The sequence below is a fragment of the Lissotriton vulgaris genome, chromosome 8, assembly GCF_964263255.1.
Source record: "Lissotriton vulgaris chromosome 8, aLisVul1.2, whole genome shotgun sequence".
Lineage (NCBI taxonomy): Eukaryota > Metazoa > Chordata > Amphibia > Caudata > Salamandridae > Lissotriton > Lissotriton vulgaris.
In genome coordinates this window covers 1,320,271,732-1,320,286,408 of record NC_141696.1, presented here as the reverse complement: position 1 = coordinate 1,320,286,408, position 14,677 = coordinate 1,320,271,732, and positions in this window count along the sequence as shown.

The following is a 14,677-nucleotide window of genomic DNA, read 5'->3' as shown; positions in this document are numbered from 1 at the left end:
ATTGGACCCAAACCAAGCGGCCACCAATCTCAAGCAATGGATCACCCACAGTGCTGACGAATTAGCACCCCTGAAAAATCACCAGACCAATTCAGCCAGCAAAAAGGCTCCCTGGTTCAATGATGACCTTAAAAAATCCAAGAAGCTATGCCGCACCCTGGAGAAAACATGGAGAAAAAACCCAACCACCGACAACATGGTCACCCTCAAGGCAGCCGCCCGCAAACACCACCAACTGATTCGATCTGCCAAGAAATCAGCATTCAAGGATCGTCTCGACAACAACACTCACAATAGCAAGGAATTTTTCAACATCGTCAAAGAATTCACCAACCCCACCGCAGCATCTAACAACATCACTCCCTCCCAAGACCTCTGCGATGCGCTATCCTCCTTCTTCTACAACAAAATTGCCGACATCCACAACAGCTTCGAGAATACTCCAAGCTATCAACCCTCCCCACCCCCCTCAGACCCTACTCCGCCAACTAACAACCTCAGCGCCTGGAACCCAATCACCACTGAAGACACCATCCGCCTAATTAACTCAATCCACTCTGGCTCGCCAACCGACCCCTGCCCCCACCACATCTTCAACAAAGCGGACTCCATCATCGCACCTCATCTCCGTGATGTCATCAACTGCTCGTTCAACTCTGCCACCTTTCCAGAAAGCTGGAAACACGCCAAACTCAGCGCGCTTCTGAAGAAACCCACAGCAGACCCCTCTGAACTTAAAATCTACCGACCCATATCCCTCCTCCCATTCCCGGCCAAAGTCATTGAGAAAGCCGTCAACAGCCAGCTCGCCGCCTTCCTTGAATCCAACAACTCCCTCGATCCATCTCAACCCGGGTTTCGATCCTAACCGAAACCGCCCTCATTGCAGCGACTGACAACATCCGAACACTACTGGACAACGGAGGAACAGTGGCCCTCATTCTACTCGTCCTCTCCGCCGCTTTCGACACAGTCTGCCACAGCACCCGTATACAACGCCTCAGCAACATCGGCATTCAAGGAAAAGCCTTGGACTGGATCATCTCATTCCTCGCTGGGAGAACTCAAAGAGTCCGACTTCCCCCATTCAACTCAGAGGCCACTGAAGTCATCTGTGGCGTACCACAAGGATCTTCACTCAGTCCCACCCTCTTCAATGTTTACATGAGTCCACTCGCCTCCATCGCGCGTCAACACAACCTTAACATCATCTCTTACGCCGACGACACCCAGTTAATCCTTTCCCTCACCAAAGACCCCAACACCACCAAAACCAATCTTCACGAAGGCATGAAAGACGTAGCCGAATGGATGAAACATAGCCGCCTAAACTCAACTCAGACAAAACGGAGGTGCTCATCCTAGGATCTTCCCCCTCTGCCTGGGACGACTCTTGGTGGCCTTCCGCTCTGGGCACAGCACCCACACCCACAGACCATGCACGTAACCTTGGCTTCATCCTAGACTCTTCTCTCTCGATGTCCAGACAAGTCAACGCAGTCTCATCCTCCTGCTTCAACGTACTTCGCATTCTCAAAAAGATCTTCCGCTGGATCCCCCTCGAGACAAGAAAGACTGTAACCCACGCATTGGTCACGAGTCGACTGGATTATGGTAACACACTATACGCCGGAATCACAGCAAAATTACAGAAAAAACTCCAACGCATCCAAAACGCTTCAGCGAGACTCATATTAGACGTCTCTCGCCAAGATCACATCACCGGACACCTAAAAGACCTCCACTGGCTTCCCATCAACAAAAGAATTACATTCCGCCTTCTCACCCACGCACACAAGGCCCTCTACAATCTAGGACCTGAATGCCTCAACACTCGACTGTCCTTCTACAAACCCACCCGCCAACTAAGATCGTCCAATCAAGCCCGCGTCGCAGTCCCGCGCATCCGAAAATCCACCATGCATGGCAGATCCTTCTCCTTCCTTGCTGCCAAGACCTGGAACTCACTCCCCACTCACCTCCGCCTTACTCAAAACCTCATCTCCTTCAGAAAAGAACTTAAAACCTGGCTATTCGACAAATAATGAACCCCTTCCCCAAGCGCCTTGAGACCCTCTGGGTGAGTAGTGCACTATATAAATGCTTGAACTTGAACTTGAACTATTCATACGGAGCTTAAGAGCGAGACATCTCCCAACTGTCTCCCCATATTCATGACATAATTTTCTATGTAGAGTACCCCATTGTAGGATTGTGAATCAGTAACTATGAAGAAACTGCTGCTGCTTTTAGTTAAAACTTCTGTTTTTATAAATTTTACTCTTGAATGTTGTGGTATGTGGTATTGTGATTATAGTTAATACTAGCTGGTCACTGTGCACAATATGTCACTGCCACAGAGTCACTTTTTCCACATAAACCACAGCGTGTTCACGGTCAAAAAGGGCACTTGTTGTCTCTGTATTTTGGTAATTCTCTCTTTTGTCTCCTCTAGGCAAGAGCAGTCCAATGCAGGTAGTACAACAGGAAGTTAAATGTATTATTGGTTGACACTTTACTAGGTCATTCCTTTGCGATAGATGTATATTATTAGGTCCTGAAGAATCGCAACATAATTGCATAAGCGAGAAACATGTCGACCTCACGATACGAATTGTAGTCCTAGATCGTGATACGGAATCCTAATTTCTGGCGATCATAGGCTACCCACTGTTTTTAACATATAGCATGGGAACCACCAGAATAAATTGATCTCCGGTCTCTCGTGCTATATTTTAAATCACCTCCCTACACTATCCATTCTCTCCCTGGCCCCTCACTTGCACTTCACCCACAGGCTGTTGGAAAAAAGATCTCAGATAAAGAGCCCCTCTAGGAGGTGAGCCCGTAGGGCATTGCTCCGCCTGCCCTACGAGGAGCAACCGCCAATGATGAAGCATGACACTCGCAAGAGTGTGTGAGGCCATTAATTCCAACAAATTGGATACCCAGGGTAGCCCTCCACAGAGCACTACCCTCTCAGGAACAGCCGAGTCTGTTTTTGTTAGTCATAATTTTCTATGGGTCAAGTATTTTCTTGCCGACTCTTTGTCCCAAACACATGTTATTTTGGCTCTTTTTCTGGTGACCTCGTCCTCTAAAACTGAAATACTACCCTGATGTGCTATACCATGAGTCAACTTCTCCTCTGCCCTCTTCAGATCAAAATAAAAACTCTTTAGTTCTCTTCTGAGTTTTGTTGATGAAATAACCCAAAACTCAACACTTACACCCTGAAGCAAACCTTAAACGTGTCCCAGACTGTGGTAATACTGGCTGAGTCCCTGTTATTATCAAAAAATTCCTTTAGCCACCTAGACATATAATCTATAAAAGCATTGTTAACACATAGCTTCTGGTCAAAAGATTTTTTTTTAGGTCCAACAGCCTCCCCCCAACCAGACAGTGTTAGTACAATAGGGGCATGATCTGTTGAGATTTTAGGGTAGATCTGCATTCCTGCCCCTGCCAAAAAAGCGGTGCCAAAAAAAATGTATCCAGTCGCACCATTTTTTTTATGGGGGATAGAATAAAAAGTATATCCTGGATCTGCAGGAAATATTGCACTCCATACATCTATCAAACCATAATCCTTTATTATATTAGACAAAGCCTTAAAAACCTGTGGTTTTTGTCCTCTATAGATTTTAGGCCCCCCCCCTCAAAATCTTGATTAGTTAAATTAATATTCATATCCCCACGAATGATTAGCGGGGATGGCCATGTTACAAGCTCTAAATGTAGCTCTGCAAAAATTGCTGCTTCATCTAGATTAGACACATAGATATTGGTAAACTTCCTGAGTCGCCCACCAAATTCAACTATGGCCCAGCGCCCTAATTTGTCTGCTAATTTTCGCCGAACCATGTAAACATTGGGTTTGGCCAATATTGCAACACTATGGGTCATTACTGATTGTTGCGAAAAAACGGCGACAGAGAATCCCAGGTCAGCTAACAAATGATGTTTACTCCATGGTAGATGCGTCTCTTGAATACAGACAAGATCCGGGTGAATATGACGTAATTCAGCAGCAATCCTCCATCTTTTGTTAATGTTGTTCAGACCAGAAGTATTTAAAGAACATATTTGAATATCTCTAGACACCATCGAACTTCATACCAAATTTGCAGTAAATCACAAAAACTCTTTATATAACAATAGGCTTGCCCCCCTCCTAGTACAATTCCTTTTTTGTTATCACTTTTTTGCTGAAACTGTGATTTTCCCCCCTTTTACCCCATCACAGTGACCCCTCCAGCCCTCCTCCACCCCAGCCCCCCAACCTCCCCCCCCCTCCGAACCGCCTATTCCCTTTAATAAGGCTTTAGGACTCATGGTCCTGCAGATGCCGGCAGCCAATTCCCTAACCTTGATAGCTCTTAATGTATATTCTGATAAATTGGCTCACAATTTGATCATGTAAACGTGCTATCACTTTGGCTTTCAGCTTATCAACTTCCACTTATCGAAAGTATCCAGAATTGGGCTGCCTGTTTACTTCTCCACCTTTCACGACAAGTACCATATCCAGTCACATTCCTTCTCTATGTTTGCTCACTGTAGAGAAACCTATTGTTTCAAAAGCCTGAATATTTGCTTCACAGCACTGCATATTTGTGGCCCTGTTTCTCTTAAAATTGTTTGTAGGTATGTTCCTACAAGAGTCCTTTGTTCTGCATATGTGCATGTGCTGAAGGTCCTTAAGTGCTGAAATCTCAACAAGGGGTTAGGTCTATTGCCTAACAGGCGGCTTTACTCTGGAATTGTCTCTTGCTACAGCTGAAACCCAAACTAATGTATAGCACTTTAGAGAGATAGTAAAAACCTGGCTATTTACTTACTAACTCTCTCTAGAATACTTACTTACAGACCTTCATTTTAGCAACAGGGCACCCTCAGGAATCTGTGTGGTCTATAAATACTATAAGAAAATTAGCCATTAGTTGGAGAGGATGTGTATTCTTCCTAAGTAATAACCCTACAAGCTGCAGGGGCACAACAATTAGCAAGAAGCCTTTTATTGAAGTCACAACATTACTAGTAGCAACTGAACGTAGACTGAATACTACCGGTGGCCTCTGCTGGAGTGAGTCCCACCCCCTATGTGCTGTCCCAAAATGTCCTGGGAGCCTTAGCCGAGACCAAGGGGAACTGCTTCAGAAAGTGTGAAAAGTTGTGACTTAGAAAGTGTTTGGATTTCCAGGACCTTAGAAGCTTCACTTGGATGTTGCAGCAAAGGTTTCTAATTTCGAGAGGGCTTTGTTGGATACATCTTCTGGCTTTCTCTATCTGGAGGTCTTTGACATGGTAAATGTGTGCAAAGTATCCAACAGATTTGTAAGCATGCAAAACATTTTAACTTTCCTGCCCGAGGTTTTTCATCAAAACCAGCAAATTCAGAGGGGCCTATTGCAACATCTACTTGATTTGGAGAGAGCTTTGTCAGATACAGAATGCAACATCTTCCATAATAAACAATGAGTAAGAAGGTAAAAACTTTGGGCCTGATTTCGAGTTTGTTCCACCATCCAAAGTATTATGACATTGTAAGTTGTTGCGGAGGGGGAACACCGGCTGCACCAGTCATTCTCTGGCAGTGGTCTATCTGTGTGTCAATGTAAGATGCTCAGTGGGACTGGCATAGCCCCGCTGAGCATTTTACAAGTTCGACAAGGCCAGCCATTTCAAGGTGGGAGGAACAAAGGGGGCCCTACAAGGTACCCATACCCCCTCCACCATTGAGATACATTCAATGGGGCACAACATGCGTCCCCCTGTCTGTACAAAGTTCCAGTATGGCAATGTCATCACCATCCATGCCGTGCTGGAACTTTTTTACCATTCCCATTGTGGTGCCCATTTTTCAAGCACTACCATAGACAAGGCACAGGACCATTCACCGTACACAGGTTTAACTCGTAATATGGCAAAATGTCCTTGCACAGGTTTGGTGCAGCTGGGACTGGGGATAGGACGCAGGCGGACGGATTTCTGAACGCGAGTGGGCCGCTTACGTTGAAAAACAGTTTATTCGCATTGAGAAAGCTGCCGCTTGCCAAACTCGTAATCAGCCCCGTTGACTGGGATGACTCGCTTGGTGTATCTGTAGTCTGCTCCATTACTATCAGCCAGAAATCATGCCTATGTCCCGGTCAACAGAGAACAGTGACTTATAATTGATGCTTTACTTTTTATTGGTGTTTTTGTCCTACAAGTTTAAGAATTCATATGCTCTGTTTCCTTTATTGGATGTTAATCATTTTTCTTTTCTTTTTAATTTTCCCAGGTTTATGTATTGAGTTTGACCTGGTAAGATTTAGGACTTATTACTTGGAAAGGACTCCCAATCTTCTCAACTAATAAACCATTTAAAAAAACAAAAAACATGAATGTTGTGAGAAATAATCCTAGTTTAATTCTGGACTGGGTTTTTTTAATTAAGTCTGGGTTAACTCCGCTCTGCTTGTGGAGTTTGGTGACTTTTTCGCAATCCGCGGTACGCGGAGTTCCGAAAACCTCTGTTCCGCAGAGCGGAGTTTTCTTCCTCGCTCTTGCTCATTAACATCAAGTTGGTGAGCTCAAGTGAGGAAAATCAACCTTCCAGCGAGATTCTTCCTCATTCGTGCTCATCAAGATCATGTTAGCGAGCGTAAGGCTAGATTTCTCAACACAGAAGGATGGATTTCTGAACGTGAGTTGGCCGCTCACGTTGAAAAACCGTCTATTCGCATTGAGAAAGCTGCGGCTTGGGTAGAAAATCTTCTCATGCCACAGAAAGGAAGCAACGACTACTTGCTCTGTGCATGGTGCCATTCGTGCTAATTTCACAGCTCGGACAAACACCCGGCACTGAAAATTATCAAGAACAGCATTTTGTTTTTTGTTTTTTTGGGCGTGGCTTGACCGGCGATCATGGCGGTCATGTAGAGCGCAAGCTCCTGACCAGGCTTTCCTTATCCTGAATAATTATCCTTGCCCTGAGCATTCACTGTGCTCTCTGTCAGAGGTTTATGGTGCTGGACCGGTGCGCTACACTCGGTAGCAAGATCAGCCGGTTGGGAGCACCGAGGATGGAGAAAACGATCCTGTAACATCGCGGGCCCCAGCAGCTCCGACGAGGCCTGCAAAGCCAGGGCCTCGATTTTGGCGTTGCCCGGATCGGACGCGGCTGTTGGCGGTGGGCGCCGCGGGGTGCCGTAGCTTGGCGGAGGGCCTGGTGGTACTGACCGGGGACAACCCCCACGTGCCCTGGGGCAGCACGCCGCCGGACATCAGAGTGGAGCTTGGCCTGGAGCTGACTGGGCAAACATTGGAGGCGACATCCCTCGAAGCAGCCGCCATTCTGGGCCGTCCTGTCTGCCCTGTGGAGCCCTCGGCCAGGAGGTAGCAGCGGGCTGGAGAAGAGCCCTCGCGGGAGCTGGGGGAGCACTCGGCTTGCCCTAATTGATGAGAGCTGTCCGATGCTGGTCTGGGCCCCGGCGTGGAGCAGACGGACCCGGCCTGCCTGATTTCAGAAGGGAGGAGCAGCGCAGTCCTGCGGAGTCGTCGTGGTGGCGGTGAGTGGAGTTTGCCCAGGGAATTGGTGCCTCGGGGGTCAGATCGGGCCCCGGTGGGGAGGACGGGCGGCGCCCAGCTCGGACAGGGGCCACGGGTGGTGGGGCCCCCGATGTGGTCCTAAGGTAGCCGTTGGTGGATCCTGGTGAGCGCGAGCCCTGAACAGTGGTCCAGCACGCTGGGAACCGTGAGTGAATGAGGACGGGGGCCGGTGGCTTTGAGTGTGGCACCTGAGATTGTGACCCATCGTGGACAGTCATAAGTCATACCCCGGACCGCCGCGCCTGGCCCTTGAGGTGCGTCCCGGTGCTCGGGGGATCCACTGTCCGAGACGCCCTGGAGTATCACGTCTGCCTGGGCACCCCACTGGAGCTGTGGGTGGGACGCCGACCGCACTAAATAAAAAGAGGAGCACCAGGGGCCAGTTTTGAGAGAGACGAGCGGCAGCGACTGGCGAGATAGTCGCGACAGTGGTGAGTTGTGGCTGCCTGCTGCTGGGCGACTCGGGGGTCGGGTTGGGCCCCGGCAGTGGTGAACTGGTGGCTCTCCGAGCCAGTGGAGGCGGCGTGCGAGGTGTAAGTTGGAGCTGCCTGGACATTATTGGCTGTCAGCGCCTGTAGAGCGCATTAGCTTGTGTCCCTGTGGTGCTCAGACCCTGTGGGACTAAAGAGAGACTTGGGGTGTTGGAGGCCGCACTGGGGCCGCTATTCTGCATTGGGCGGAGGACTGCGGGCATCTGGCCTACACAGCTTGCCCAGGACTGTGAACGCACCTGCACAGGGAGCTACCACTGCTGAGAGCACAGTGAGATGATGCGGTGAGGGGCCGGAGGTGGCCAGGGCAAGCAGGGGCCGATGGGCAAATTCACTGGGGCTGCGGGACCCGGGGATCCCAGGCGCCGGCACCTGACAATGCGGCGCTGCTGGCAGCCAACACACAATCGAGGGATATGCTGGATGCTAAAATAGGCACGGTCGATGCCGATGTCACCCTTCTCCGCCAGGACCTGCGGAATGCAGTGGAGCGAATCACTAGTGCAGAGACCCGCATCACTGAGGTTGAAGATGATGTCTCCAGCCTCAAGAAAAAAGTCACGACAATGGAAAAGATACAGAAGGGCCTGGCCTTGAGGGTCGTAGAGGCTGAAGGGCGCGCTCGGCGGAATAACCTCCATTTCGTAGGTTTTCCGGAGGGCTGCGAGGGAGACAAGGTCGAAGACTTCCTGGCGCAATGGTTGGTGGGCTGGATCCCGGCGGAAACACTATCCTGCTGCTTCGTGGTGGAAAGGGCACATCGGGCGCTCGTGAAGAAACCCCCTGTGGGAGCGCACCCACGGCCGATCATAGCCAAATTCCTGAACTACTCGGATAGGGATACCATTCTGCGGCAGGCAAGGCTCAAGGGCGAACTACTGCATGACAACGCGAACATCCTCATCTTTCCAGACTATACGAGATTAGTACAGCAGCGTAAGTTGTTTCTTGCGGTCAAGGACCGCCTTCGTAGCCATAAACTCCAGTATGCATTGCTTTATCCGGCGCAGTTGCGGGTGATTTACAAGTCTCGAACACTATTCTTTGATACTCCGGAGGAGGTTTTCCACTGGACAGACGAAACCGTGAAAGTTAGAGTCAACACGGCCAGAGATGGGGAGTCGGACTCCTCCTCCAGTGGAACTGCCCCGGGGGGCCTCAGAAGCCAGAGTCGGCGCCGTGGAAGACCGCGCTCAAATAGGGGCTCGCGATTGGGCTCGGTCGCCCGCAGAGACAGTCCCTCACAGGAACAGCAAACTGATGGAACTGGATGATCCGGGCCATGAACGTGACTCAATGCTTATAGGGGAGGTAGATGCTCAGGTGCACTGTTGCTTTGGGCTGGGAGCCCTTCCCGGTCTGAATGGGTGGATGGGAGTGACAGCCTAGTTCCTATGGGCTGCCACAAGGGGATCCATTGGAGGAAATGGGGCTGGGTCTCCTGTTGGGGACCAGGCCGTGATCCGACCGCGACAGGTGCTTCCATGTTCGGGAGGTACAGGGTGGGGGGAGGACGGGGGGGTTGGGAGTTTGGGGCTGGGGGTTGGGGGGGTGTGTGTGTGCGTATGTCTTGCTGCTCGTTATTTGCCATGTGCTGTACCAGATGTTCCTTGGGGAAAGCTGTCCCACATTTGATATGCTGCTCAAATGTCTGCTGTCGGAGGGAGGGCGGGTAGGCCCTGGTTCGCTGCGAATCTGAGTTGGAATCTGTGGGGAATGCTGGACAAAGTTAAGCGGGGGCAATCTCTCAGTGCAACAAAAGAATGGGAGCAGACATACTGTTCCTGCAGGAGACCCATCTGCTGGGAACGAAGGCCCTATGCCTCCAGCGCTCAGGGTTCACGCATGCATACCACGCGGGCTTCTCGAGGGGCTCAAGGGGAGTGGCAGTCCTTATTCATCGGAGAGTACCGTACATACACAAACGCCTCTGGACGGATGCGCAGGGCATGTACCTCTTTCTGCAGGGTGAAATTGGAGGGGATATTGTGATTCTTGGCAGCGTGTACGCTCCGCCGGCACTACAGTGGTCCTTGGTGGAGCGGCTATTGTCCCTCTGGGGTACCATGCCGGATGCCTTATCCATTGTGGGGGGAGACTGGAACGATGTCCTAGATAGGAGCTGTGATAGATGGCGGAGTGGGGCGGTGGCTCCGGCGCAGGAGGGGGAGGGGCCCACCACTAGGCTGCATGCATTGACGGTAGGTCTTGACTGGATAGACACATGGAGGTATAAACATGGGGCGCGTAGGGACTACTTGTACTTCTGCGCAGCACGCGATTCCTTCTCCAGACTAGACTATATTTTCGTCCCCAGAGCTCTGGCTCACAAGGTGCTGTCAGCGGAGATTCTGCTGTGGGCGCTTTCAGACCATTAACCGGTGGCCATCACGATCAGCGTGGGCCCGGCCAGGCAGCCGTATCGGTGGCGAATGCCAGCCTGGCACTTGACGAAGGACGACTATAGGGCGCACATGACGGTCGAGATAGACCGCTACCTGGCTACGAACCTGGGCTCGGTGGACTCCCCAACTGTCCTCTGAGAGGCCATGAAGCCGACAATGCATGGCTTGGACATATGCTGGTGCACTGCGGCCCGGAGAGAGAAGAGTCAGGATTTAGTGCGGCGCGAGGCTGAGCTGGTGGCGTTGGAACGTAGGGGTCGGGAGGAGGATGACGGGCCCGCCAGACGGCAACTGGCACTGGCGCAACAGCAATATGCCACGGTCCTGATGGACGAGGCGAGGCAGGCCTGGCTGGCCACCCGCAGTCGGATCTACCAATGAGGAGACAAATCGTGTAAGATGCTGTACCGCCTATGTCAGGGCATCATACATGCTCAGCCGCTGCCCCGGATTGAGACCCCGGAGGAGGAGCCCATATGTGAACCCGTAGCGATAGCAGAGAGCTTTGCCGGGTACTACGAGGGGCTGTACATGCCCAGGGAGTGTCTGGAGGCCGAAATTGTCCAGCGCTTTATAGATGATCTTCCCCCGATAGCCGTCTCCGATGAGGTACGGGAACTCCTAGATCGGCCCCTGACAGATGAGGAGCTCGGTGAGGCCTTGGGCGAATTGAATCCGGGTAAGGCACCAGGTCCCAACGGATTTCCGAGGAAATTTTTCCGCCGGTTCTTGGTCCAGCTAGGCCCGCACTTTCCGCTGGTACTGGAACAGACGTGCGAGAATGGGGCGCTCCCACCAGACTGGTGACATGCTGAGGTCGTAGTCTTCTTGAAGCCCGGGCAACCCCCTGAAAACCATGCATCCTATCACCCCATCTCCCTACTGAACACGGAGGCGAAGATCCTTGTGAAGGCCCTGGCCACTAGGCTCAAACCCTATATCACAGACCTAGTTCATCCGGATCAGGCGGGGTTCATGCCGCAGAGGGCCACTCGGCACAATATTAGGAGGGCCCAGGTCGCGATATCTGCCTGGAGGCACCTCGGGGATTTGACTCCCTGAGCTGGACATATTTGTTCGCACTGCTGAGGCGCCTTAATCTTGGTCCGAGATTCCTGAAGAATGTACAGGTACTTTACACCGGCCTTACGGCATCAGTGCGCGTTGGAGGGGAAGTCTCCCGATCGTTTCCGGTTCAGCGGGGGACGCGGCAGGGCTGTCCCCTTTTCCCATATCTTTTTGCGCTAGCAATGGAGCCTCTCGCGGCGTGGGTGCACATCGACGCCCAACCTGAAGGCTTCCGGTGGTCTTCAGACCACACTGATAGAATTGCGTTATACGCAGATGATGTGTTGTTCTTTCTTACTGATTTGGACCGTTCTGGACCGCGACTTATGTGCATACTTCAAATCTTCGGTGAAACCTCTGGCCTCTACATGAACCCAAGCAAATCCACACTTTGGGCATTGGGTGGTGAGCGAGTGATAGGCGACTGGGCGTCGGGTCTCCAACTAATGACGGATGGAGTGAAATATCTGGGAGTGTACCTAACTGAGGATGCGGCACTGTCCTGCGATCGCAACCTTACCCCGGTTTGGAACCGCACAGGCGAGGACTTGAAGGTATGGACTAAGATGCCATCGTCTATACTGGGCAGGTCTGTCATTTTTAAGATGGTGGCGCTGATGTGGTCCTAAGGTAGCCGTTGGTGGATCCCGGTGAGCACGAGCCCTGAACAGTGGTCCAGCACGCTGGGAACCATGAGTGGATACTGGGCCGGTCTGTCATTTTTAAGATGGTGGCGCTGCCACGCCTCGTATACAATCTGCAAAACCATCCGCATGTGATCCCGGCCCGCTGGTTCCGACAGTTGAATTCAGCACTTAGCGGGTTTCTTTGGGAGGGGGGAGTGGCTCGCGTGGCCCTGAGGACGTGCTTCCTGTCCACATACACTGGGGGATTGGCCACATCGGATGTACTCTCATACTACCAGGCGGCTCATTTCCTGGTGTTGAACGACTGGTGGTATGGGGACAGGGGTGACCCGGCCAATGCGGTGGAGAGGACGCTGATGGGATCTGCTTCTTTTCATGCGCTGCTGTATTCGGCGCTGCTCCGGAGGTCTCTTCCCGCAGCCACGCAAGTGATTTTTCACATGTGGATGCAGGCTCTGCGTAGGATGGGGTGGTGGAACGTACTTACCCAGGAAACCCCTCTTTGGCGGAACGGCAGGCTGCCCCAGTTGAAAGCATTGAGGGGCTTTCAGGGATGGGATGCCATAGGTATCTCTACCCTCGGAGATGTGACGTCAGGGTGCACCCTTAAATCATTCACAAACCTGCAGGAGGAATTCGGGATGCCCGCACCCAGTTCTTCTGCTACCTCCAGTTTCGTCACGCTTTGGCGCCCCATCTGGTAGGCTTGGAGCGGCTCCCTGAGTTTAACCCTCTGGAAGCCAAGATTTTTATGGGGGAATTGCCGGACAAAAAATTGTCGCGCATATACCAAACGCTGGTGCGCCACTGCTCGTCGGATCTACTTGGACTTAGGCCTGCATGGGAACGGGATGTTGGAGAGTTGGATGAGGAGGACTGGGTGGAGGTCCTGGAAAGTCCAAGGGGGGCAGCCATATCCACGCGCCTGCGCCTGATTCAGTTCTGCTACATACATCGCACATACTATACCAGGCAGCGTTTGTGGAGGGCGGGCATGATAGAGTCCCCCGTGTGTCTCCGCTGTGGGGCGGAGGTGGGCACCCTGCTGCACACGGTCTGGGAATGCACAGCGCTGCAAGGGTTCTGGGATGGGGTATATCGTTGCCTGGCGGAGGTTCTGGCCTGGAACTTGCAGAGGGACCACAAGTTGGCTCTATTGCATGTCATGGCAGGGGTGGGGGGCAACCGCTACAAGTGTCACTTATTACTACTGGGCCTTACGCTGGCGAAGCGCGATATTGCTAGGGAGTGGAAGGCGCCTCGGGCCCCGTCACTTGATGCCTGAAAAAATGGAATGGACTATAGTATGGGGTTGGAGCAGCCCGTATTTGTGGCCAGGGGGTGCCCCAGAAAGCACTTCAAAATCTGGAAGAGGTGGGCAGACTACCGGGGGCTGGATCTGGATCCGCCGCACGAGGAGGCCGCCCTCCCAACCCTTTGACAGATTGGACTGTGAAAAGACACTTTTGGTGCGTGATACATATGGCGAGTGATCTATTACCGTATAATGGTTAAGAGGAGTGAGCAGCTGCGCAAGGGGGGGTTAGTTGGGGGGAGGGATGGGGTGTTTAATCCTAATGTTTCTGATATTCTGAATGGGGGAGTTCCCTGTTCCTAATACACGTTGTAGAAAATGATGCAGATTAATTGATGATGGCAGTAGGCTCCGGATGACGGAGCTTTGCATGCTATGTGTGTTTCAACAATAAAATATGTTTAAAAAAAAAAAGAACAGGATTTTTCCTAACCTACTCCGCTGCTTGTGGATATCGATGTAGCGCAGAAGAGTTTTTTTTACACTGCGCAGAACTCCGCGAACTCCACCCAGGCTTACTTATAATGCTGATCAGGGTTTCTCTGCCAACAGTGCATCTAATGTTGCATGATGCAAAGTAAAATACTGTGAAAAGTACATGCTTAAATGTCACCATGTTCACATGGCATGTTATATTTCCCTATCAATATTCTTATTCTTAGAAATTTTGTTTCTGGTTGGCAGAGGTATGTACCCTGTCCAAGCGTTAACCACAATCCTAGTCAGGGTAAGTCACTAACTCACTTTAAATTAACCTGTGCTCACCCTCTGGCAGCTTGGCAGAGAGTAGTCAGGCTTAATTTAAGAGGCAAAGTGTAAAGTATTTGTGCAACACATCAAACAGTAACACAGTGAAAACACCACAATAAGGCTCCACACCAGTTTAGAAAATAGCTGTTATTTGTATGAGTAAAAGAAGACCCAAATGACAAAAATGTAATAACCAGAAGTCAAGATATGACTTTTGAAATAATAAACAGTTCTGTAGTACTTAGAAACAAATATCACCAACCGGACCTATCTGGTCCGCTTGACCAGGTCAAATCCATAAGTTAAGGCTTTCCACGATGGAGCAGTTTGGATACAGGGACAAGCCTTGGCCCGCTGAACAGTACTTTGGATGAGTCGACATTGAGGGTGATGTGGGGAGCA